The following is a 24585-nucleotide window of genomic DNA, read 5'->3' on the forward strand; positions in this document are numbered from 1 at the left end:
TGTCCTGTTACCTCATCATCAGCCAGTCAGAGAACTGTTCTCCAGTTATCACACATCCTTCAACCTCACTCCTCATCCGGCCTTTAGAAATGCTTTGCTGAAACCTTTTGTGGAATGTGGGATTTCGGGGGTGTATGCCCCTTGTTCCCCTCCACGGCCCTGCAGTTAAACCTTTCTCTGCTCTGAAGCCTGATGTTTCCGTTTGGTTGGCCTTAGTGTGTTCCAACCATGAACTTGTGGTTGGTGACTCTAAGGTGGATGGGCTCCATGGAGATACTAGCTACACAAGCCACAAACGACTCCCCTCCTCAGAAGGGTCTCGCACTTGGTTTAAAGATCCGCTGTTACCCTCTCAAAATTCTTTTTTTTCTCAATTTTTTATTATTTCAGACCTGCCACATAATATCTTAGTTCCCCTACCAGATTGAACCCATACCCCCTGCAGTGAAAGCACTGGATCACTGGATCACTGGATCACCCACTGGATCACTAGGGAAGTTTCCCCAATTCAAAATCCCTAATTTTTGAAGGAGCCTCACATTTTCATTTTGCACTGAACCCCACCAGCTATGTAGAGAGGAGTCTTGTTGCTAGCAATCTATAGATATTAGCCCTCAGAGAATTCTTTAAACCCTAGGGGAACATGGCCAGAGAGTTTGAGGAAGTGTTCCAGAATTAGACACAGACTGTCATCAGCGTTTCCAGGGTCAGAGCTAAAGGGGTCTGTCCCTCACTGGCAAGCCAACCCTTCCCAGGGCCATTCCCGCCTGCCTCTGACCAATGGCTCCACATCACGGCATCTGGAATGCGGCCAGAAAATTCTTCAGCTCCCTACAAGAGGATGAGGACGTTCTTGACTTTTGCAGAGTTAAACACTTGGAGAAACTTCAGGAAGAAAGCACTTGGTGCAAGGTTAAGCTAGCTGGCCCACCAGTCCTGCAAATTTTCATTTCCACGATTCTTAGCATGTTTATTCTCTTCTTGCCAGTGGCCAAAGGACACGTTTAAATGTCTTATTTCCTCCAGGGAGCCTGGAGAGAAGCAACCAGCACCTAATACAGGAAATCATGAAGAGATTTAACACGGGCTCCTGTATAACTTCCCTTCCCCCAGCCTCCGCCCCCACCTCCAGCCACAGAGTCTGTCGGCTTCTTCCTGCAGCAGAGACTAGACGGTTCACCTCTGCTCCCTGAGGTCCCTGTGAGTCGGAGGAGCTGGAGTCTGCTCTCGGGAAAACCCCACCCTCCCACTGCTGATATTGAACCGGAGGCGCTTCAGTTCCACCTTCCCAAAGTGGTTCTTTGGGGGCTTTCCAATACAGGATTAAATTTCAGAAGCCTGCAAAGCACAAAAGAGACAGGTGAGTTCCTGTAAGGATTTTTTTTTTGTCTTGTTGACTGTGAACCAGGCTGTTCTGAATTACGTGTCCACATGGCTTTTCTCGTAGGCTGTGTGTTTTCAACCTGTATACCTGGTTGAGGCTTATTTATAGGAATGTGGAAGGAAAAGAGTGAGAGGGGAGAAGACCTTTGGGGATTTTGAATTTGTGTATCTTTGGATAAAGAATGCTGCCCAGCAGAGTACCTAGAACACAAAGCTGAGTCTTCTTCCCTTTGGAGGGAAACCTCATGAGAAGTTGCATTTGGAGGCTTCAGTATAAAGTAAAAAAGTTTACCACCTGCCTTTCCTTTTCAGCAATATAAGCCCCTCCTTAGATTTTTCTTTTTTTAGTCCTTTCTGAGTTTTGTTCCTTTCAGTTAAAGATGTCCTAGGGAATTTTCTGGCATAAATATAAATAGGTGTTTCTAATTTGGGGTGCTATTGAATTATAAGAAATGAACAAGCACTGTGTTCAGGATCTGGTGGACTGCTGTGTTATTTTCCAGAACTTGCTGTGAATCAATTGTTCTTCCTGAAGCTTCCTGAAGCTAGATGCAAGTGCCTCTCAAGTGATGGCTGAGAAAGCTAATTTTATTTGCTCTCTTGTGACTATTGTCTACAGGATCCTGTTTCCCTTGTTGTTGTTTAGTCACTAAGTCATGTCCAACTCTTTGCCACCCCATGGAGGGTAGCCTGCCAGGCTCCTCTGTCCATGGGATTTCCCAGGAAAGAATACTGGAGTGGGTTGCCATTTCCCTCTCTAGAGGATCTTCCTGACCCAGGGATTGAACTCTTGTCTCCTGCATCAGCAGGCAGATTCTTTACCACTGAGCCACCTGGGAAGCCTTGCTCCCTTTAGCTGGTTGCTTTTTCAGTCCTTACTGGGGCTTGAGATGACGTGTCCACTGAGACCCAAAGCGGGGGTTGGGGTGGGGGGCAGTTGGTCAAGGTTTATTCAAATAACACTACACACGGCATGTTTCTATGATTTTTTTTTTGCCTCTTATGTTTTTATTGTTTCATTTTTGTCCTCATAAACAACTCTTTCTCTAGGAGAAATATTTTACAGTAAGTCCATAAAATATCAGTCAACTTACACCTGTTTATTTGAACGTTGACAGTTCTTTCCTTTACTGTTCTTTTCTTTCCTGAACTTTATTTCTTTCAGATGCTGAAAATTTCTTGCCACTTCCGTATTTCACCCCACCACAGTCTCCCTCCATTCTGTTCTCCATACTCTGCTATAGGGTTCTTGGGAAAATGCAATTCTGATAATGTCACTTTTCCGTGAAATACTTCCTTTGCACTCCTCTGCTTATAGCCTTGCTTCCTATAAGGTTGTCCAGGGACCGGCTGCCTCAGGACAAGCTGCAAGGGCAGCTTGTTAGAGATGCTAGTCTTCCATCCCCTCCCAGACTGACAGAATCTGCATTTTAACCAGGTCCCTGTGTAGTTCACGTGCACTAAAGTTTGTGAAGCCCCAGCTTAAACTCTGATCATTATCATCCTGCCAGCCTCACCTCTCACTCCTGACTTTCCAGCTATACCCAGTACCTTATAAATACGTGAGAGTTCTGCTGCCTGCCAGTGTGTAGGTATGCAGTTCTCTCTGTCCCCAATAACTTCATTCATCTTTTCCACCCAACTGCTCATTGCAGGCTGATTCTCCACCCGCCTCATCCAGTCCACCTTATACTAAGTACGCCTCAAGTCTGTGATTTTATGGCACTTAGCAAAATGCTTCTGCCGTAGCCCTTAGTACATTAAATGATGGTTGCTAGGTTTATTTTCATCTTTGAGGAGTTACTGGTCATTGATTTCTGAATGCATAATCCTTGAACCAATGCCAGGCACGTAGCTTGTACTCAGTGTTTTTGAATTCATGAATGAATGAATGGATGGACCCATGAATGGATACATTGTCCCAAGAACCCCATCTCTTCAGACTGAGATCTTGAGTTTGGAGTTTTCCAAGGAGATTGCCAATCTCTATAACATTTTCCCACACTCTCCTTTATGACATTTGCTGGATTCTTTTCTTCACCACATATTTTGAATACCTCCCATGTGCCATACCTTTTTGAATCTTTTTTTCTTTAATTTCACCATGAATAGCTTCTCCTGGGGGGTGTTTCTCTATCAATGCCCCCATTCTCCACCACTCCATTCTCCGACTCTCCAAGACGGAGACTTACTCATTTTTCAGCAAATATGTATCGAACACCTTTCCCACACCAGTTCCAGTGTTACTGTCAAGGAATATGATGCCCGAAGACAGAGATGTGAGTCCTGCCTCCATGCAGTTGCCCATAGAGAGGGTGTGGTTTTTTATTTTCCTTGATCTTGCTGCTTCTTAAAAAGCCTGAAGGAAAACTGGAAACCTCATCTCTAACCAAAGCTGGCACATCCACGTAAAGACAGCAGGAGTTCGAAGGCAGAGTGATTTAGTAGAAAGAAAGTTGGGCTGTGTTTCAGCATCTGATTTAATCCATTACCTGCAACTCCCTTGCCAAGTGACCTTGGGTGGGGCCACATCCATCTTGTGAACCTGGATTTTCTCAACTGGTGAACAAGACAGAGAGCGATAAGGAAAAGAAGCCCCTGTCTTCATGAGCGAACAGAGAAGATATTATCCAGGGACCCTATGCACTCAGGTCTGTCATGTCACCAGAGGACTTGAACAGCAGGGCTCGGCTGTTCCCTGGGTCAGACTGGCAAAGAGGAGATCTTAAGGGAGTCATTTCATATGCCCAGGGCTTGGCCATTACATTGTCCTTGTCACCTTCCATGGAACACAGTGAGGCAGTGGCTTCCAGGGAGCAGCGCCCTGCAGCTTTGAGGAGTCCACTTGGCATTCGCTGTTGGGTGGAGAGCTGGTTTGAAGTAGGGCAGCTGAGGAGGGAGGTAGTGTCATCCTCAGGCAATCTCTGCTTTTGGAAAGCAGCCAGGAGAAGGGAAGGAAGTACCTCCACCAAGTAGTGCTCGAAAAATCCAGGAACCTATGAGACACGGAACAAAGAGGACATCCCCGACCCCAACTGTGTGCGGCGCAGCTGCAAGGACTCCCTTCCTGATTACATTGGGTTTTTTTCTAATTTGTGTTCATTTCACCTAGAATCAGAGGTTGGGAGCCAGCCATGGTATCCTTTGTCCCCAAGCTTTGTACCTGCATGAAGTGCATACACAGCTGGGAGGAAACAAATACATTCTATTTGTTCTCCAGACACAACCACTAGGCTTAGGCTGCAGCAGACTCTTTAGGCTTTTGCAAGGGACCACCCTTCCCCTGTCTGAGCCTTCCCTTCCTGCTCCATCATTGTGTGAAGCTTCCAGATGAAATGCCTTCCAGACATCCTGAGTTCCTTCTTGATTCCTATTCCTTGAGCATCTCTTTGCCTCAACATTTCCTGCACAACCACCTTGCCACCTAGCAGGCAAAGTATTTTCTGCCGGTCATTTCCTAGCCTCTCAAGTTAGCATTACACCTTGTAGCAACAGAAAAAAGAGGTTCGCCTGCCTGAGGTGTCGTGGGTCTGTCGTGGGTCTGTCATGGGTCTTGGGATGTGTCTGAGATCAAGCTTGGATGTACCAGATGAACAATTTTTTTTTTTCATCAAAGGCATAGAGTGGGCTTAGAAAGAGGCAGACCAACTTCTGAATCCTCCATCTGCCACTTCCTTTAATAAGTGGTTATATATCGAGTCTTAGATTTCTTTCTGAAAATGCAGATAATATTTACCAAGCAAGGTAGTAAAGAAGATTAGTTATTTATAAAGTACCGAATATGTTGCCTCAAAAAATACATCAGATCTCAAAAGAGGAAGCTAACCAAGATGGTGAAAGTGATAAAAAAAAAAAAAGTCATGTGCAGAATAGTTGAAGGAACCAGGGGATATTTGAAGTAAGAAGTAACTCTTGTAGTCCACGAAAGTTAAAGTGTTAGCCACTTAGTTGTGTCCATCTTTTTGTGACCTCACTGACTGTAGCCTGCCAGGCTCCTCTGTCCCTGGAACTCTCCAGGCAAGAACACTGGAGTGGGTTGCCATTCCCTTCTCCAAGGGATCTTCTCAACCCAGGAATCGAACCCAGGTCTCCTGCATTGCAGGCAGATTCCTTACCATCTGACTCACCAGGGAAGCCCCGTAGCCCATGAATGCTGCCTTCAAATATTTAAAGATGGTTGTGTGTGGGAAAAGGGGTCAACATGAGTGGAAATTATAAGGTAAAAAGTCTTAGCTCAATGTACAGAACAATTTACCCACCATCAGAATTGTCTAAGCTGGGTGAGCTGCCTTGTGGCAGGGTGAACGCCCTGTTCTGGGCAGTATTCCAGGATCCTGGAAGCATGACCGGGATGTTCCCAAAGGGATGCCTGCACTGGGTGGAGTGTGGGTGATGACCTCAAGGTCTTTCCCGCTCAAATCTACTAAGAGCCTTGTGATATCAGGGTTCAAGTCCAAGCCACCAAATAAAGGTATACCAAAAAAAAAAAAATTATCACACTACAGAGTGCCTGAGGCTGCCTTTTGACTAGCTAGCCCTACCCATCGTCTGTGATGCTTTTTAAATAGGGTCTTTGCAGCAACAATCAAAAGGTTGGACTTTCAGGAAAAAGAAAAAAAGAAATGAGAACAATGAGATGGGAAAAGTTCACTCCAAACTGCTTTTCTTGGGTTACTCTTCAGCTAGATTGTGGGTTACTCCTTGTGTTACAAACAGGTTTCTATTTGATGGAAAATTGCCACATTTTAGGATATTTTCAACTGCACTGGGGTCAGGCAAGTAATAGCAAGACTTAAATCTTTGTCCTTGATTTCTGTTCTATCTATAAAACAAAAGCACAGCAATATGACTATGTATTCTTTGTCATCCAGAAATCTAATTTTTAAAAAATTTTTCATTTTTAATTGGAGGATAGTTGCTTTAAAACATTGTGTTGGTTTCTGCCATACAACAAAGTGAATCCACTGGAAGTATGGATATTAATGTATCCCCTCCCGTTTGAGCCTCCCTCCCACCCCTCTACGTCATCACCGAGCACCGGCTGAGCTGTATGCACTACACAGCAACTTCCCACTAGCTATCTATTTTACACGTGGTAGAGCTACTCTCCCAATTCATCCCACCCTCTCTTTCCCCCCTTGCTGGGTCCACAAGTCCATTCTCTATGCCAGAAATCTAATTTTAAGAAGTGCAAAATAAAGTAATGCCATCTTCTAAATTGCAGAGATTGTGAGTGAAGTATTTCCCTTTGAGGGGAAGAAGAGAACTGGCTGTAGCTGGCTGCCTGCTCTAAGTTCACCAACCATTATTTTCCACCCACCTTTCCTTTTCTGCAAAGTGAGCCACATGATAACAGCTTTCTGCCAGCTAAGGACCTGGAGACTTTTATAAAAAGGAGAATTTAGCTTAGGCAGAGAGAGACCTGTACTCAGCATCCACTCCTCCTTAGGATGTTTTGCTCATACTTCATCCTTCTAGGACTCAGAAGAACTTTCTGGTCTTGTCATTTTTATCCCTCACATCTTTCCGCAGTCGCTTGGGCAGCATCTTGGCATGCTTTTCGTTTTCACAGTCTTTGTTTTGAAATCGCAGGGAAAAGAAACTGTTGTTCTTGCAACAGAAGCGGACATCAACAGATGATGTGTTTTGTCAAATCAAAACAAAACTACAGTATATTTTATTTTCCAGGTTTACCTAGGTTTCTTGAAAACAATTTTAAAAAATCCTTTTGAAATATAATCAACTATGCAGGACAAAAATCAGAGAAATCCATGCAGAGCAGCATGTTTATTTTTAGAGGCACATCAGCAGCACAGCATAGCAAAGCAACTGTCTAATGTCCAAACTAAGGCCCTGGGAATTTCCTCTAACAAGCCTGCGCTTCCGCGCATTGTTACAGTACAAAGGGCCTTGCAGGGCCTGAGTGCAGGGCTCCGGGTGACCCCGCCCACCGTGAAATCTGGAACCTGTCATTCCTTAAGTCTACATGGTCCTCAGGGCCGGGGTCACGGTGCAGGTCGCCCCGGCAGCTCTGGGCACATTCAAATGAGTAGATGTGTATGCTTATTTCATCTAAAAATATCTCAGAGACCACTGATGGCGTTTCAGCAACAAAGGTTCAGCGTTCTATTTGTGGCTGTGGATCTCCTCAAACCTCACCCTTGTCGTGAAGTGGACTCTGGTCTAGCCCAGAAATGGGGCTAACTCTGGGTTAGATTACAATTAATAAAGTGGTTTTAAAGCATATTATATATATATATATATATATATTTTTAAAGCATAGATGCCTATACACACAGCCCCAACACACACACACACACACACACACACACACACACACGAAAAGGAATCTGACACCTGAGCCACCTGGATCTTTCATATTATCCTAGATTAGTTTCTGATTCTTGATTTATCTGCAAAATGGATGCAACAAACCTCACATCCTATTAGTCTGAGGAGAAATAACATGCAGTATTACAAATAAACTGACCCAAACTAGACTTCCACTTAAAGTTTTGTATTTTGGCCCTAATATACTTTAAGTTGACTCTGAGAAACTATTGTAAGAATCTCGGTTCGTGCTGGGTTAGTCGGTGGAAAGTCTTTCTTCTCGCTAAAGTGACATACAATTTGTTGTGTTTAGTTGCTAAGTCATGTCCAGCTCTTTCGCCACCCCATGGACTGTAGCCCACCAGGCTCCTCTGTGCATGGAGTTCTCCAGGCAAAGAATACTGAGGGGGGTTCCCATTTCCTCCTCCAGGGGATCTTCCCTGCCCAGCGATGGAACACGCATCTCCTGCATTGGCAAGCAGGTTCTTTACCACCGTGCCACCTGGGTAACCCTCTTGTAAGAATATTTGCTATCGAGTCTCCAGGGGTTTTTGTTGTTTGGAGGGTCTGCGTTTTTTGCTTTTGTTTTGGTTTGGTTTGGCTTTTTGCCCTTGCAGAGGAAGAGTCCTCATTTGTTACTAAATGGACACACTGTGCTAGGAGAGTTTTCAGGCCTTTGTCTGTGTCTCCCCAACCCGGGGAAGGTCAAGGCTGCCAAGCTCAGGGCTGTGTCGGGGGTTACCAGGGAAGAGGAAGAGTGGGTCTCAGATTTGCAAGCAGGGGTCCATACCTGCCCTGTGGGGTCTACTGTCTGCATCCCAGCAGCCGCCTGTGAGGATGGGGTCCGGTATGATCAGACACCCCGGGGGGGCCTGCACAGCCCGGATGAGATGGCTGGGCTTTGTAAGCAGGTGGACGGCCAGGCCACCTCTGGGCCCACAGATGCAGGAAAAGGTGTTCTAGTCCTTCAGTGAAAAATGTGCAAATGTTAGTAAAAAACGCCTTTATGGATTGTTTTGTTTGCAAGTGTTTATTATCAGACACTCCTCAGGGGTTCACAGGGCAGGTCGCGAATGTCCGAAGTAGGGCCTGGGAATTTCCTTCCACCAAGGCTGTGCTTCCTCTCTTTGTTACTCCTCAAAGGACAAGTGGAAGCATTGCTTGAGAGCCTTACTTAACCCTTTCTTCTGTCCGCCTGCCCCATCGCAGACAAATCCATCTGTCAGCCTTTGAAGAAGTAGAAAAATTGCAAACTCGGGTTGTGTGGGGACACCCACAGGTGCATATGCAGACAGGCTTGTATATATGTGTGTGTATATGTGTGTATATATGTATATGTATTTATCTGTATATACATGTGTGTATATGTTTGTATATATGTGTGTATGAGTGTGTATATGTGTATGTACGGGTATGTGTGTGTATACATGTATATGTTTGTATATATGTGTGTGTGTGTATACATGTATATGTTTGTATATATGTGTGTGTGTGTATATGTGTGTATGTGTGTGTATACATGTATATGTTTGTATATATATGTGTGTGTGTATACATGTATATGTTTGTATATATATGTGTGTGTGTGTATATGTGTGTATGTGTGTGTGTATACATGTATATGTTTGTGTATATATGTATGTGTTTGTATATATATGTGTATATGTGTGTGTATACATATGTATGTGTATATACGTGTGTGTGTGTGTGTTAGTCGAGAGGAGATAGATAATAAAGCATAAAACTTACTTCTTTTTAAAAAACTTTTTCTTTTATATTGGAGTATCGCCTGTTAACAGTGTTGTGATAGTTTCAGGTGGACAGCAAAGGAACTCAGCCATCATATACATGTATCTATTCTCCCACAAACCCCCCTCCCATCCAGGCTGCCACATAACACTGAGGAGAGTTCCCTGTGGTGCACAGTAGGTCCTTGTTGGTTATCCATTTTAAATACAGCACTGTGTACTTGTCTATCCCAAACTCCCTAATTACCTCTTCCCCCAACCTCCCCCCTCCAACCATAATAAAACTTGCTTCTTTTTTAAAATTCTCTTTCAGTATTACTACATACACCCAGTCGTTGTTCAGACCAGACAAACTTTCTATTTATTTACCAAAACATACTTTCATAGTAAAAATGCTCACCCAACTTTAGCTCCCTGTCCCCAGAGCAGGCCCCTCCTAGGATAATGGTTGTTATTCCCCTTTGGAGTCGGTAAAATGAGTGGAAAGATCTTTCATGAACCAAGTTCTTTATGGAGCATAGGCCACCTGCCTGAACTCCACTAGGGACCAAGGGAAAGCAGAAGGTCTGCCTGTGAGGAAGTTCAAGCCCGTCTGATGTATTTATACCTGTATGCGACACATACACGCATGCCTTGTAGTGAGAGTACAAAGCAGTCCAGGAAGATCAGAAGAGGAACCCAAGCCCTTGTGTAGCCAGAGATGCTATTATGATACCCAGACACATTTTTCTGGTGACTCCAGTGTCCTCAGCTCTCCAAGCACCAACACAGCCAAGTACACACATACAGACACACACACACACAGGGGGACACACAATTCACTCTCAGGAGACAGCTCTGCCATCTCAGAGGAAATTGCCTCTCAACCCCAGCTTCACAAAAGTTCCTTCTTCCACATCCATCTCTTCTCATTCTTTTCCTGCCTCCAAGGAAGAGATAGGCCTTTGCTGCATCCAGAGCTTGGCTTTAACCCCATCTTATCTCCCAATAGGCTTTTCAGATGGCACAGTGGTAAAGAACCTGCCTGCTAAGGCAGGAAACACAGGAGATAAGGGTTTGATCCCTGGATCGAGAAGATCCCCTGGAGAAGGAAATGGCAACCCACTCTAGTATTCTTGCCTGAAGAATCCCATGGACAGAGGAGCCTGGTGAGCTATAGTCCATGGGGTCACAAAGAGTCAGACATGACTGAGAACACACACACACACTCACCCTCCCAATGGCATCACTACCTCACTACACTCTCCTCTGATTGGCTCCTCCCACTATCATTTAAACCTGTGTAGGACCATCTCGTGGCAGAACCTTTACTGACCACGCAGCTACTCTTCATCTTCCTTTCCTCCTCACCGTGAAATGCAAGGAAGAATTGTTGATGTTCACGTCCTGTGTCATAATTAACTACTCAACCAGCAAACGACTCTGTTCTGTCTCCTCATCTCCCTGACTTCTAAGACTCTCTGTGACCTCCATGCCCCCAAGCCCACCTCACTACCTTGTCTACAGCATGTGACCTTGTGGACTACACCCTCTGTGCTCTCCTCCTGCCTTCTGGGGTTCCACAGTCTCCAAGCTTTCTAACTACTCAGTTTTCTTTGCAGGTTCCTTTCACCTACTGTTCCTGCCATTTCCCAATGGCCACGATCTGGACCACCTTCCCTTCTCCATCTCCATCACGCCCCTGCTGAAATTCACCTCTCTGTCCAGAGTTCTCTTTTCTCCCTTCTCTGTTAAGTAAACTATTGATCATCCAAGTGTTCAGGCACTCAGTCATGCCCGACTCTTTGTGACCGTATGGATTGTATCCCGCCAGGCTTCTCAGTCCATGGAATTCTCTAGGCAAGAATACTGGAGTGGGTTCCCATTTCCTACTCCAAGTGGTCTTCCTGACCCAGGAATCGAACCTGCGTCTCTTGCGTTTCCTGCCTTGGCAGGCAGATTCTGTACCACTAGCGCCACCTCGGAAGCCCCCACTGATCACCCAAAGTCTGCCTGAAATGCCACCAGATTACTTCCTTTTTACACTCTCTCCATCCATGAGCTGACTTGTCTTCCAGGCATCCTCGCAACCCTTCCTTATAGTGCCTTTCGTGTTTGTATTCTCAGTAATTGTTCCCATACACTTATTTCCTAGAACATAGAGATGCTTTTTCATTCATCTTTGTATTCCTCATCCCCAGCACAGCTCCTGGCACACTGGGTTTTTCACTAAATTATAAAGAGTTGAGAATGTCAAAGGATCATTTAACAGACACTTTAGTGAACTTGTCCCTAAGTTAAATAACAATAAACAGTAAATGGCTTTACTGTTTGGGGATAAATAGTATTAGTAAATTTTTATTTAGATATATATTTAAATTTTAAAAGTGCAAAAATTATATTTGGATATAATTTTTAAAGTTAAACAACTCACATTTAGACTACTAACAATATTTCACTTTTCTTCAAGATGGAAGTTAGAATCCTGAGCACCTCCTATTTGAGTGTTCAGCCTCTGTTTAAAAGCAGAAAGGAATGACAACTTGGATTTCATGTCGGATTAAATTTTCCCTCAGGGAGAATGTCTGAATGTGTCATGAATGACGCTGAATTTTCATGCACCTGAAGTGGGGTTGCCATGGTGGAGCAGGGCTAATATTTTGCCAAGGTTTTGCCACTTCACTATGCAGCTGGCATTACGTAAAATTTCCCCAGCTGCACCTGCAGGTCTTTTGAAGCCACGGAGATGGATTTGCTGAATTGTTTGAAGGAGAACCAGGGGCAGCCCAGGAGAATCAGCCTTATCACTGAGTCAGTACCAAATCCACTCAAAGTCCTGTCTCCCAGGAGCTCAAACGCAGGGGTGAGTCTCAGAAGGTGGGGCCAAAGGCTCACCCAACTCTGGGTGGTGATAGTATTCTACCTCCTCCCTGGGACTATGAAGAGGAAACATAGGAACTGCTATTTATGTTGAAAAATGTCACTCCTTTAAATTTCTACATTAGGTTTTTTAAATAATGCATGTAAAATATTAGTACAAAAGAGCAGGAAATGGCATGTAAAATATGAGCCATAGGTAGCATGGTTTGTCCAAGTATGGTTGAGAGATGGCTGGAGCACTGATCAATATGCAGATTGCCAGGCTCTACTTAGATCTATGAAATCAAGGAGGAATGTGGGGCAGGAAGCAGGAAATAGAGTTGAGCTGGGGAATCCACATTTTTTTAACCAGCACTTTAGATGGTTCCTCTGAAGTCTGATGGACATTTTATTATGCATCAATAACAATATATAGGAAACACCTGGCAACCTGTGTTTAGAAAAGTGTCTACACTGGGTCAGTAGTGCAGTGGTAAAGAATCTGCCTGCCAATTCAGGAGATGCAAGAGATACTGTTTCCATCCTTGGGTCAGGAAGATCCCCTGGAGGAGGTCATGGCAACCCACCCTAGTATTCTTGCCTGGAGAATCCCACAGACAGAGAAGTCTGGCGGGCTACAGTCCATGGGGTCTGAGAGCACACTTGCATGCACGCTACACTGGGCACCCCAACCTTCTGTGCACCCCACTGGGGAGCTGAATGATTTTGCCATCTGGGCTCATCTTTGATGCAGTATCCTTCCTGCTGAATGTGTAGCCCTTTCATGGGCTCCAGGTTTGGAAGAGAATCCTGTACCGTTTTGTAGCACCCTTTACACTGTCATTTTTAACAATTTGTGTGTTTATGTTTTGGCAGCTTGTCTCAGCATGATATATTATAGAAGCAAGAGCTGGATTTAGGATTTGGATCACCCCCAGATTCTTCAATTTCTTTGATCGCCAATCTATGTCATTTTTAAATGAGACTTGACAAGTTGATTAACCTTTCCAAGCTTCCCTTTCTCGAGCAGGAATAGCTAACCAGCTCCTAGCTAATTGTGAAAATTAAACATCATGCACAAAGTTTTTTTTTTAAAGGCACTCAGCACAGACCCTGTGACAGAGTGGATTCTCAGCAAGAAAGAGAAATTAAAAACAACAACAAATAAACAAGCTCCCACTGCATAGCACAGAAGACTATATTCAATATTCTATGATAAACTATAATGGAAAAGCATATTTTAAAAAAGAATGTATATGTATATATGTAAATATATGTATAACTGAATCACTTTGCCGTACAACAGAAATTAACATAATGTTATAAATCAACTATATTTCAGTAAGAAAATAACAACAAAATTTCATCAACACCAACCACTGAGGAAAAGAGATTAAGTAATTTGTCCAAGCTTACTTAGCCAGTAAGTGGTAGAACAAGGACGTAAACCAAGGTAGTCAGGCGCCACAGCCCATGTTCTTCACATTTTATAGCAATCCTAATAATGTGCAACCTGGGGAGTCATTATTAACAAACAGGAAATGAGCACCAGACTACAGTGTGTTATGTGCCAGGATATAGCAGCAGACAAACAAGGCCCTTCCTTGGACAGAAGGGTGGGGCTAGGAAAATCAAAGGATAGAAGAAGAGCTCACAGATCTTTTTAATGCAGTTCAGGAAATGCCTTGATGGAGGCAAGTGAGAGGCAGAGGTGTACACACAACTAGAAGGAGTTAAAGCAGCTTCTTGCCTGGAATGACCTTGACTTGGGCCTTGAAAGACAATGGGCATTAGACCAGTGAAAATAGGGGAAGAAGGCCGTTCTAGGCAGAGGCTGGAGAACATGCTGCTGGCAGGGCACAGAGGAAGGTCAGAGAGGGGAGAGTAAGAAGAGAAGAAAGTGATGGAGAAAAGTGAAGCTGGGAGGGTAGGCAGAAGCCCTAATGATTCAGGGTTTTAGCTGAAGACAATTGTATGTCAAGCTTCCCAGGTGGCTCAGTGGTAAAGAATCTGCCTGCCAATGCAGGAGATGCCGGTCAATCCTGGGTTGGGAAGATCCCTGGAGAAGGAAATGACAACACACTCCAGTATTCTCACCTGGGAGATCTCATGGACCAAGGGGCCTGATAGGCTACTGTCCATGGGGTCACAAAAGAGTCAAACACAACTGAAGCAACTAAACAGCAACAGCAAATTGTATGTCACTTTAGAGAGAGGAGAGACTTTCCGTCAACTAACCCAGCAGCTGTCTCTCTGCCAGTGTTTCTCTAAATTTAGGCACAGCTTCTGATTCTACTGGCCTGGACCTGGAGACCAGACACCAGTACTTTCACCAACTGAGAAGCACTATGGTAAAATAATCATTTTATATCTCAGTGATTATGAAGCTTTCTTGTGCCTCAGAATCACCCCCTGCACATTTTTAAAGCACTGATATCTGGGTCTACTCCCAGAGTTTTAGATTCTGCAGGTCTGGAGTGGGCTCAAAAATTTGCATTTTTAGGAAGTTCCCTGGCAGTCCAGTGGTTAGGACTCTGCACAAAAAAGCATTTGCATTTCAAGCAAGTACCTAGGGAGTGTTAAAGCTGCCAACCTTCAGCACTTTACAGAGGAGAATCTTGGGGTGTGAAGCCAGGAACTTAGGCAACAATACTTAGGTGATTCTTAAGCTGCTGATTTGAAAATTCCTGGGAGGAGGGATCACTGAAATCTCTTGTCTTCTTTGATCTAATGCTTCTTTAACTTTTAAATATTTCCATAGTGTAAGAAAATCAAAGCCAAGTATTCCTGATATTCTGGGTCATTTTGCCCTATGCTGCTGTGCTGTGCTCAGTTGTGCCTGACTCCGAGACTCCATGGACCATAGGCCACCAGGCTCCTCTGTCCATTGGATTCTCCAGGCAAGAATACTGGAGTGGGTTGCTGGTCCCTTCTTCAGGGGATCTTCCCTCTCCAGGGATCAAACCTGTGTCTCCTGCATTGCAGGCAGATTCTTTACTACTGAGCCACCTAAGAAGCCCTCATTTATGCTCTGTAAGTGGTCAAAATATGGTGACTTGGAGGGTTCTTCGGAATTTTAAAAATCCAAAATTTGAAACGTTTGTTTGCCAAGCAGGAAGTTTGTTTGCAAAGCAGGAAGTCACTTGCTGCGCAGAGCAAACACTCAGGTGGAGGGCATGCCTGCTCAGAGGCTTGCGACTTTTGAGCAAGTTTCTCTCCATTTTTAGAACAGCTTGAATCTGAGTCTCCATGGAAAGGGCTGTGAAGGTGGAAATGTGAGATGGGTGTCTTTGTGTGTGGTCAACCCTCTTAGGCAGGAAGAGGCTGGGAAACCCAAAGGCAATGAGAACAAGAAAAGTGAGGGCTTCCCTGGTGACTCAGATGGTAAACAATCTGCATGCTAATAAGACTCAGGAAACTCAGGTTTGACCCCTGGGTTGGGAAGATCCCCCGGAGAAGGGAATGGCAACCTACTTCAGTATTCTTGCCTGGAGAATTCCATGGACAGAAGAGCCTGGCGGGCTATGGTCTATGGAGTCACAAAGAGTTGGACATGACTGAGCGACTAACACTTTACTTTTAAAAACCAAATCCTACCCAAACTACCTTTTTTAAATGTCATGGTCACAAACTAAATTTCTCACACCAAAGATTTGAAGAAAAATATTCGTGTGCAAAAGAGCTAGTGGCCAAATTAAAAATCTTTAATACCAGTGAGTAATGAATCAAAATGAGGCTCCCAGGAACAGAAATAATTACAAATCATAAAAAAGCAAGTTGCGGTGAGGGTTTTATTACCAATCTGGTGTCTTACGTTCCTCTCTCTGGAGTATTGAAATGCAAACACTTTTCTCAATATCTGGAAGCATCTGGAAATCTTCATTTGTCCAGAGGATTCAGCTCCATTAACTATCTCTATTTCATAAAGAACAAATGGACTAACTGTATGCTTTAAGGTTTTCCAATACTGTAATTTTCCGATTTTTGACCTTTGTTTACTAGGAAAATGAATTAGTGGAGTTCCCCCCATTCCTTGGGGGCTTCCCTTGTAGCTCAGCTGATAAAGAATCTGCCTGCAATGCAGGAGACCCTGGTTTGATTCCTGGGTCCAGAAGATCCCCTGGAGAAGGGACAGGCTACCCACTCCAGTATTCTTGGGCTTCTTTGGTGGCTCAGATGGTAAAGAATCCACCTGCAATGCGTGAGACCTGGGTTTGACCCCTGGGTTAGGAAGGTCCTCTAGAGGGAGGCATGGCAACCCACTCCAGTATTCTTGCACGGAGAATCCCCATGGATAGAGGAGCATGGCGGGCTACAGTCCATGGGGTCACAAAGAGTCAGACACGATGGAGCTACTAAGCACAGCACCCATTTCTTATCCTCACAATATATTCAACCTCTGATGTAAGTTACTTAGATGAGTTTTAAAACAATGAGTTCAAAGGGAAGCTACTAAAAATAACTGAAGTGAACTATGATTGTATGAAAAGGAAATCAACAGAAAAGTACTTTCATTGAGTCCAAGAAACAATAAACTTTTATTGACTCGCTCTTTCCCCTCCATTTATTTAATTTGCACATACGGATTTTAGTGGAAACCTCCAGGTACACCAGTTTGGTTGCCTAGTTACTTTGTGCCTCTGCGAGCTCACAGGCAGTGGGGTGCCTTCACATTTCCTGATGTTCCCCCCCAACACTTTTGAACCCACCTGGGTTCCAGTCCCAGCTCAGCCCTCAGTTCAGTCAGTTCAGTTCAGTTCAGTTGCTCAGTCGTGTCCGACTCTTTGCAACCCCATGGACTGCAGCACGCCAGGCCTCCCTGTCCATCACCGACTCCCGGAGTTTACTCAAACTCATGTCCACTGGTGATGCCATCCAACCATCTCATTCTCCGTCATCCCCTTCTCCTCCTGGCTTCAATCTTTCCCAGCATCAGGGTCTTTTCAAATTAGTTAATTCTTCACATCAGGAGGCCAAAGTATTGGAGTTTCAGCTTCAGCATCAGTCCTCCCAATGAATATTCAGGACTGATTTCCTTTAGGATGGACTGGTGGGATCTCCTTGCTGTCCAAGAGATTCTCAAGAGTCTTCTCCAACACCACAGTTCAAAAGCATCAATTCTTCAGTGCTCAGCTTTATAGTCCAACTCTCACATCCATACATGACTACTGGAAAAACCATAGCTTTGACTGGATGGACCTTTGTTGGCAAAGTAATGTCTCTGCTTTTTAATATGCTCTCTAGGTTGGTCATAAGTTTTCTTCCAAGAGTAAGCGTCTTTTAATTTAATTCAGCCCTGCTTGTGTTCAATCCAGATGCCTTGAGCTTGGCCATATAGCTGACCCTGTTTACTCATGATTCCTACCCATAGGAAAGAATCACTAGTTAAAGGAGGAAACAGTGAGTCTCTTTTGCTTTGATGATGTCTGAAAAAAAAAGGTGAATCACAGGGGGGAAGATAAGGGCCCTTGTGAAGACCTTTGTGGTGGAACATGGTAGGTGGTCAGAGTGTAATTTGCACAAGAGTCACCTAGAGAATTTGTTAATGATTCTGGACTCCACCCTGAGATTCTGGTGAGAAGGCTTGGGAGTCCCCATCACTGAACCTCATGAACTTATTAAGCATTCTCCCCATGAGGATCATCCAGTCCAGGTGCTGATAGGTACCCAACAGGAGGTTCCCTCATATGGTATGAAGAGCAGTGGGCCCCACGGTCTCACCACTGGCTCTGAGGTGAAGGAGAGAAGAAAGCTTTCCTCGACCTCTTAGAGTCACTGGCTCCGTCTGAAACTTGGACTGACAAAGGCAGGTGAACAGGAGGAAAGTATACCCATTTATTTAATACGTTTCCCATGACGATGACTCCTTTATGAAGAAATGAAGACCTAAAGAGACAGTTAAACCTGAGTGCTTCTTCTGTGGTAGGGCTGGTGAAGAGTGGCGAGTGGAGGAAGGCTAAGGAAGGACAGAGTGGGAGGAAGGGTAGGGAACTGGTGAAAGCTTAGCAAGCTTAGTAAGTCCTCTTTGCTCAGATTCTTCTCAGCATCCCTGGGGCAGAGAGAGGGCACCTCTCACATGAAGGTCTTATGATCTGCTTCAGAGTGGAAGGGCAAGGGAAGATCAGGGAGACTTGCCTGCTTCTGCCATTTTCCCAAACTCTCAAACTCCGAATCCCCAAGATGCCATATTTGGGGGGACAGTATCCTGAACTCCATCAGAGAGCAGCCCACCTCCTGTGGCCTCATCCCACCACTTCCCTTTTTGATGGCAGCCTCCAAAGTGGCTCATTATCACTGGCCACCTAGATGCCTGATAAAACAGAAGTTACAAAAATATACAAGCACCAGTCAACAGGTGGTAGGGTCTAAGGCCAGCAGAAAGCAGGGCAAGAGAGGAAGATGCTTTGAAGACATCCTGAGTATTGTCTTTCTAGTAAGAAGTTTCAAGAACAAGCATTGGAATTAGTTCTGCAGGGAAAGAAGTGCCTGGGTTTCCCAAACACACAAAATTTAATTATAAATCATGTTGACTCACAAACTACATGACGTAGAAAACATGTCTGGTTGTTGATAATGGAGGATCACCTTGGAACGAGGATGGTAACTGGAGGAGTGCATTTCGCTTGGGAAGTTGGGATACACATTTGAAGGGTGGAGGGTGATAGGTTGACCTGCTTTGATTAATACAGATAAGAAAAACTGAGGATCCAGTGGAAAACTCAATAATAAGAGATTTGAACCAGTGAGGCTGGGGAGGGATGGCACAAGGGCTGGAAAGGGGATTTTGGGAAACATGTTAGAAAGAGTAGTGTGATGCCACCTCATCAATACACATGGACACACACACGCACTCTTTATTACTTTTATGTTTCTACATAGCATGTTTGCCCATCTGATAGATAACTTATGTGTTTGTTTATTGTCGATATTACTGTATCTGTCAAGGCCACACCAGGAAAGAAACCACACTCTCAAAGGTTCGTTGAAAAGGTGTAGGCTTTTAGTCAACAGGAGACTTGCAGCACCAGGAAGCCCTTGATCACCTCCTGTAGGGCAGGAAAGGGTCAGAGGTTGGGGTGGGGTGTCAGAGAAGCCTGGCAAGACCTGTGGCTGTGGAAGAGGGGGTTCCCCAGAATCTGTGGCTGAGGATGGAGCAATGCAGCCACTGCCAAACTGTAGCCCAGCGAGGAGGGAGGGCAGCAGGTCCCCGGCGCCGCTTTCCTCCCATCCTACCATCTCCTGCTGGGATCTCCTGCTCTCCCAGATGACAAGGTGCTACAGGGTGTGGACTGGATCCCTCGGCACACAAAGCCAGGCAGAGAAGGGTGGGGATGGGCCGGGAGTCCAGCCAGCATGCTCTTTCAGCCGGAATGAAGCTCCTCGGGGACAGTTGTGTCCATTACCGCTTATCTCTAGGGTCTCCGTTAGTGTCTGGTGTGCAGGTTTTTAACAACATCTGGTGAAGGAGTGAATGATGCATGGCTTGGAAGAAGAGGCCTGGCATCTGATTATACGCGTATTATACTAGTAAGTTATCCAGAAGCCCACTGGGTCCACTTCTAAGTCTTGCTCTGTGAGCAAACAGACGTGATTCACAGTACCCCATGGGTCCCCATGCTGTACATCCGGCAGCACGACCGCAGGGGTCTCAAGGTTCACGCTCCAGTGTCTACAGATGCTAGGAGCACAGGAGGGGCTCACCCTCCAGCTAACTGCCCCCAGACAGGACAGAAAGGCTTTTGGACATGGGCTGCTCTGGTTCTTCCATTCTCACGGAGTCAGAGGCTCTGAGACCAAGCATTCCAGACTGGCAGTAAAATGGGGATGAAAATCATTCTTCCCTCCCAGAAACATGAAGCTTGGCTGGGCACTGACCCACCGTCTGGCATGGTGTAAACACTTAGCAGTAGCTGTAAGGATTGTTTCATGTCTCTGCTCCTGAGAGAGGCATGGGGCCTGCGGCAGAGGCTCTGGTTTCTGTGCTGGATCCTTGATCAGGCAGAGGGTCAGGGAGAAGAACGGGACAGCTCGTCCTAGAGGAGACTCCGCCCCATCCCCATGCAGGGCTTCCTGCTTCCTTCCTTCAGAGTTAAGTGGAGCGAAACTGGTTTCCCTTCTGACTTCCGGGTCAGTGCCACAGGCACACTTTTTTTTCTCCAGGTGGCCTGGGGATGCTTAGAAGAGTACTGAGAAAGAGACTGTGCCATTCTTCCTTCCTCAGGATCAGGGAGATGTTTCCAGATGGAGCCGAGATGAGAACCAGGTAGGGGACTCCTGGAAGATGAGCTTCCCTTGGAGAAGATGGGCTTTACCTTAGAGTCTGGGGACTCAAGTGGACTTCCTTTGCCAGAGGGTCTCCTCTACTTTTGTTTGCTGGTGCCAAATCCTTCCTCCAGCCCTTTGGGTCTGTATTTCTAATAGCACCACTCCAAGCTAGAACAGAAGAGGCTAATAAAGACAGGATAGGTGACCCTCTAATACCAGTCTCCTGTAGTTGTGAGACAAGTTTACAAGACACTCTGGAATCCAGCGCCCAAAGGTGGGTGGTGGGGAGAGGTTCTTCTGGGTTGCAGGCAATAAGGTGGTACATGTCTGGGGAGAATTTAAGATCAATAATGAAACAAACTAAAAGTCTTTAAAAAACAAAAATGATCACTGTGAAGTGGCAATTCCAAACAATGTCTGACAAAATGCTCTTCCTAAAAAAACCTTTTGTTGGTCTAAGTTCTATATAATTACTGTTATCACAGGCAAGTTTCCATAATAGAATCTAAGCTCCTAGTTACCATACTTGTATCACTTATCTTTGGATGAAGATTGTGTTCTGCATAGAAGTTAATTCAGAAAACTTTGTCATATACTGGCTCCTGGCACACAGGGATTTTGCTAAATATGCTGGTTCCAAGAATAAGTTCCTGATGGCTTGGAACTGTCTGAGGTTGCTCCAAGTGTGTCTGTGTGTGTGTTCGTCACTCAGTGATGTCCGACTCCTTGCTACCCCGTGGATGGTAGACCACCAGGCTACCCTGTCCATGGGATTTCCCAGGCAAGAATACGGGAGTGGGTTGCCATTTCCTTCTCCAGAGGACTTTTGCATCTCCTGCATTGCAGGCAGATTCTTTATCATCTGAGCCACCAGAGAAGCACCTCCACAAGTGTCTCTATCCCCCTGCATTTGTACAGTATGCTGCCCTGCATACTGCCATGCACAGTCTGCCCCTACATTTGAACAGCAAGCTAAACATAAGCCAAATTAGCATGGTAATTGTATACACAAATAAACTGGACAACAGTTGCTTCAATTCTGTCATTCTGTGGGACTTCACAGAATTTTTACTTGTGTTTAAAATTTAAAACAGCAAAGGAGAGTACTACTTGCACAGTGTACTCATTTTGTTTGACAAATACAGGTGTTAGCTCACACCGAAATGTTTTACTGAGAATTAATGTTTCTGTGAATTTTTTCTCTTTTTTAGTTGTTCTAAATCTAAAGAATTAACCAAGAATATAAGGATTATTACTGAAAATAATGTTTTCATATAAAAGAAGGGAAAGTTAATAAAAGATCTGGTCCAGATATCAAATATACTAGAGGCTTCCATGGTCCAGTATTATGCATGCTGGTTGCTGCCTTATTCAATCTGAATTTACAATGCAGAGGAGTGTGTGTATGTGTGTGTGATAAAGGTGTACATATGCAGGTCTGTACCTGTGTGTATGTGTGCATTCATGGGCTTAGGGAATACACACATGTATTTTCTTTGTCATTACATAATTCTTGGGAAATTTTATGATGTCAGTCATAAGAGGATACTTAAATATTGCTCTTAGTACACATAAATATCCCTAGATAGGCATTTGATGTATAAGGTGATTCTGGCGCTTAGGAAGGGACAATATGGGAGAATTACTGATGGAGGTCACCGACCCAAGGGCCGGAGGTCACTGATAAGAGTTCCCTTACTTAGTGAGGGTCTGTGTGCTTAGTCACTCAGTCATGTCCAACTCTTTGCAACCCCATGGACTATATGTAGCCTGCCAGGCTTCTCTGTCCATGGGGATTCTCCAGGCAAGAATACTGGAGTGGGTAGCCTATCCTATCTCCTGGGGATCTTCCTGACTCAGGAATAAAACCAGGGTCTCCTGCATTGCAGGCAGAACAGCTGAGCTACCAGGGAAGTCCTTAGCGAGGGTCTAGAAGGTTCAACTAAAGAAGTTATGTATGTGAACATCCCACCGGATAAAGCACAAAGACCAGATCCTTCTGGCCATAAATAAGATGGAATAGGGAACAACACTTGAGGAATTCAAGAAAACACTAAAAATATGTGTGGTTTTCCCGGAGTTAATGTTCCAGGTTAGACAAGGCAAACGGAAGGGGTGGGTCCTGGAGTAATCATATAATTGTTAAAAGGTAGCTGTGTTTTGTGTATTATGCATCAACTCTAAAAATAGTTCAGTGGTCCCAAGAGGCTGGCTTTGAATTATAGAGGGTGATGTAGTTAGGAAAGGTCTTGAACTTGAAAACTTGGACTCATTGTTCTGGCCTAGGTCGTGGAGCTGGAGGGGGCTGGGCAGCCCCCACGCAGTGCAGCGACCCCTTGCTCCGTGCTGGGTCATTGCCAAGGGCCAGAGCAGCCACTGTGAACATCTTGCCCTTCATCTCTTAACTCCATCTGTCCCCGAAACACTCAAAAAGTACAGGCTAGAACCCAGGACAACTAAACTTTGGGTTTGCCAACCTGATCACCAAGCACACTGGCAGGTCAGACAGACTCTCAGAGTTTGCCATCATGGCATGAAATGGAACAGAGGAGTTTCCAAAGAGATGGCTTATGCATGACTTAGATTTCAGGAGACAGAGAATTCCCTCAACCTCTGGGTAGGGCACTCGAAAAACGAATGCTTTTCCCAATATTAAAACAAATAAGTTGCTTTGAACAGGAGCTAGTTTATTGAGTAATATGCATAATATCTGGTATGCGCCCTTCCATTTTCTTCAAAAGTGATTCACTTCCGGTAAAGTAACAAGTGGTGTTCGCGGTCTAATGATGGACTAATCGCGCTAATGATGGACTAGCTTGTTTCCCCAAGGCTCAGTCATGAGCCATCTGCACTCCACATCTCTGGGCTTTTAAAAGCACATTCTTCCTGCTCCCCAAGGGGCTGAACTTCAGAAATGTTGATGGATTACCATTTGTGCTTCATTTTCCATCTTCATCACTCTTCCCCCCATTTTATGCTTCTCCCCCTGGAGCTTATTTTAGGCCCCTTCTTGGAGCTGGATTTGAGAGCCATTGTTGTTCACAGACACAGGCATCAGCCCAACCTTTTCCGATTTCTTTCAGAAACAAATGCTGTCATTGTGCCTGACATAATATGTATTCTTGAAAGAGCATTTTAAAAAGAATACATCATGGCTCCAAAGAACTGAGGGAAGTGGAGGTGGAGAGACCCGACTGTTAGATGTGAAGCAGCCTTGGAGCAGGGATTCAGATGGAAGGCAAGAGGTGTCCCTCGGGGGCAGCCAGCTTACCACAGGGATGGCCTTCGCTGGTTGACCAGAAGGTGATGCTGACCGAGTAATGTTACCCTTGTATTGTAGGTCTTGGGAAATTTATTGAGTGTCTCCTATGTGCTGAGGATTTCTAACTCTACCTTAAAAGTTGTTTTCTCTCTTTGGCTAAGATGGTGGAGTATCTCCTGACCACCACCAACTGCCTCCTTGCTCCCCGCCCACCCCAGTCCACATAGGGGGCTCCTGCAGCCTTATAAATGAGTGGGGGATCTTGGTGGGCATGGTGTGTAAGCAGTCAAAACCACTCTGTGTCTACGCCCTTGAAAATACTGGATTTTCCTGACAGTGTATAATCCTAGTCCTTGGAAAGGGATGAACCCATAAAATAAAATCTCCCCTTAATTCATTTAAAGATCAGAAAAATATTCATTGAATACATACTATCTTCCTTGTCACAGTTACTTATTATTTTGGTACATATTTTCTTTTATAAACCCACCTTCAAATTAGTCATTTTTAACTAATAATTTTTTTAAAAACTGATAGTTAAAAAGTAGATTTTAAAGGATCAGTTCTCAAGAATTCAATTTTCTTTCTTAAATACATCAAGTTTCATGGACACCACTTGAATGAAATTCAGGGGTGGTGTCCACAAAATTGAAAGGGAAAAAAGTCTTTATTTTTTACTAACATCTACTTACTATATAGGATTTCCTTTAATTAGGAAGCTAAGTGACAAGCCACAGCCACATTAACAGTACATATGAC

At 44.7% G+C, this 24585-nt stretch overlaps 1 protein-coding gene across 2 annotated transcripts in view; it reads left to right on the plus strand.

Annotated features, from left to right (window-relative positions):
* The first annotated feature begins 1151 nt into the window (after positions 1 to 1151).
* Positions 1152 to 24585, plus strand: part of ADGRF5 (adhesion G protein-coupled receptor F5) — a 113269-nt gene continuing 89835 nt past the window's right edge. Inside the window, exon 1 of one of the 2 annotated variants that reach the window (XM_040249511.1) lies at positions 1152 to 1360. The gene's annotated coding sequence lies outside the window, so the exon portion shown is untranslated. The remainder of the gene's footprint in view (positions 1361 to 24585) is intronic. The other variant, XM_040249513.1, reaches the window with a different exon arrangement.

Source organism: Oryx dammah, unplaced genomic scaffold (assembly GCF_014754425.2).
Source record: "Oryx dammah isolate SB20612 unplaced genomic scaffold, SCBI_Odam_1.1 HiC_scaffold_11, whole genome shotgun sequence".
NCBI classification, from domain to species: domain Eukaryota; kingdom Metazoa; phylum Chordata; class Mammalia; order Artiodactyla; family Bovidae; genus Oryx; species Oryx dammah.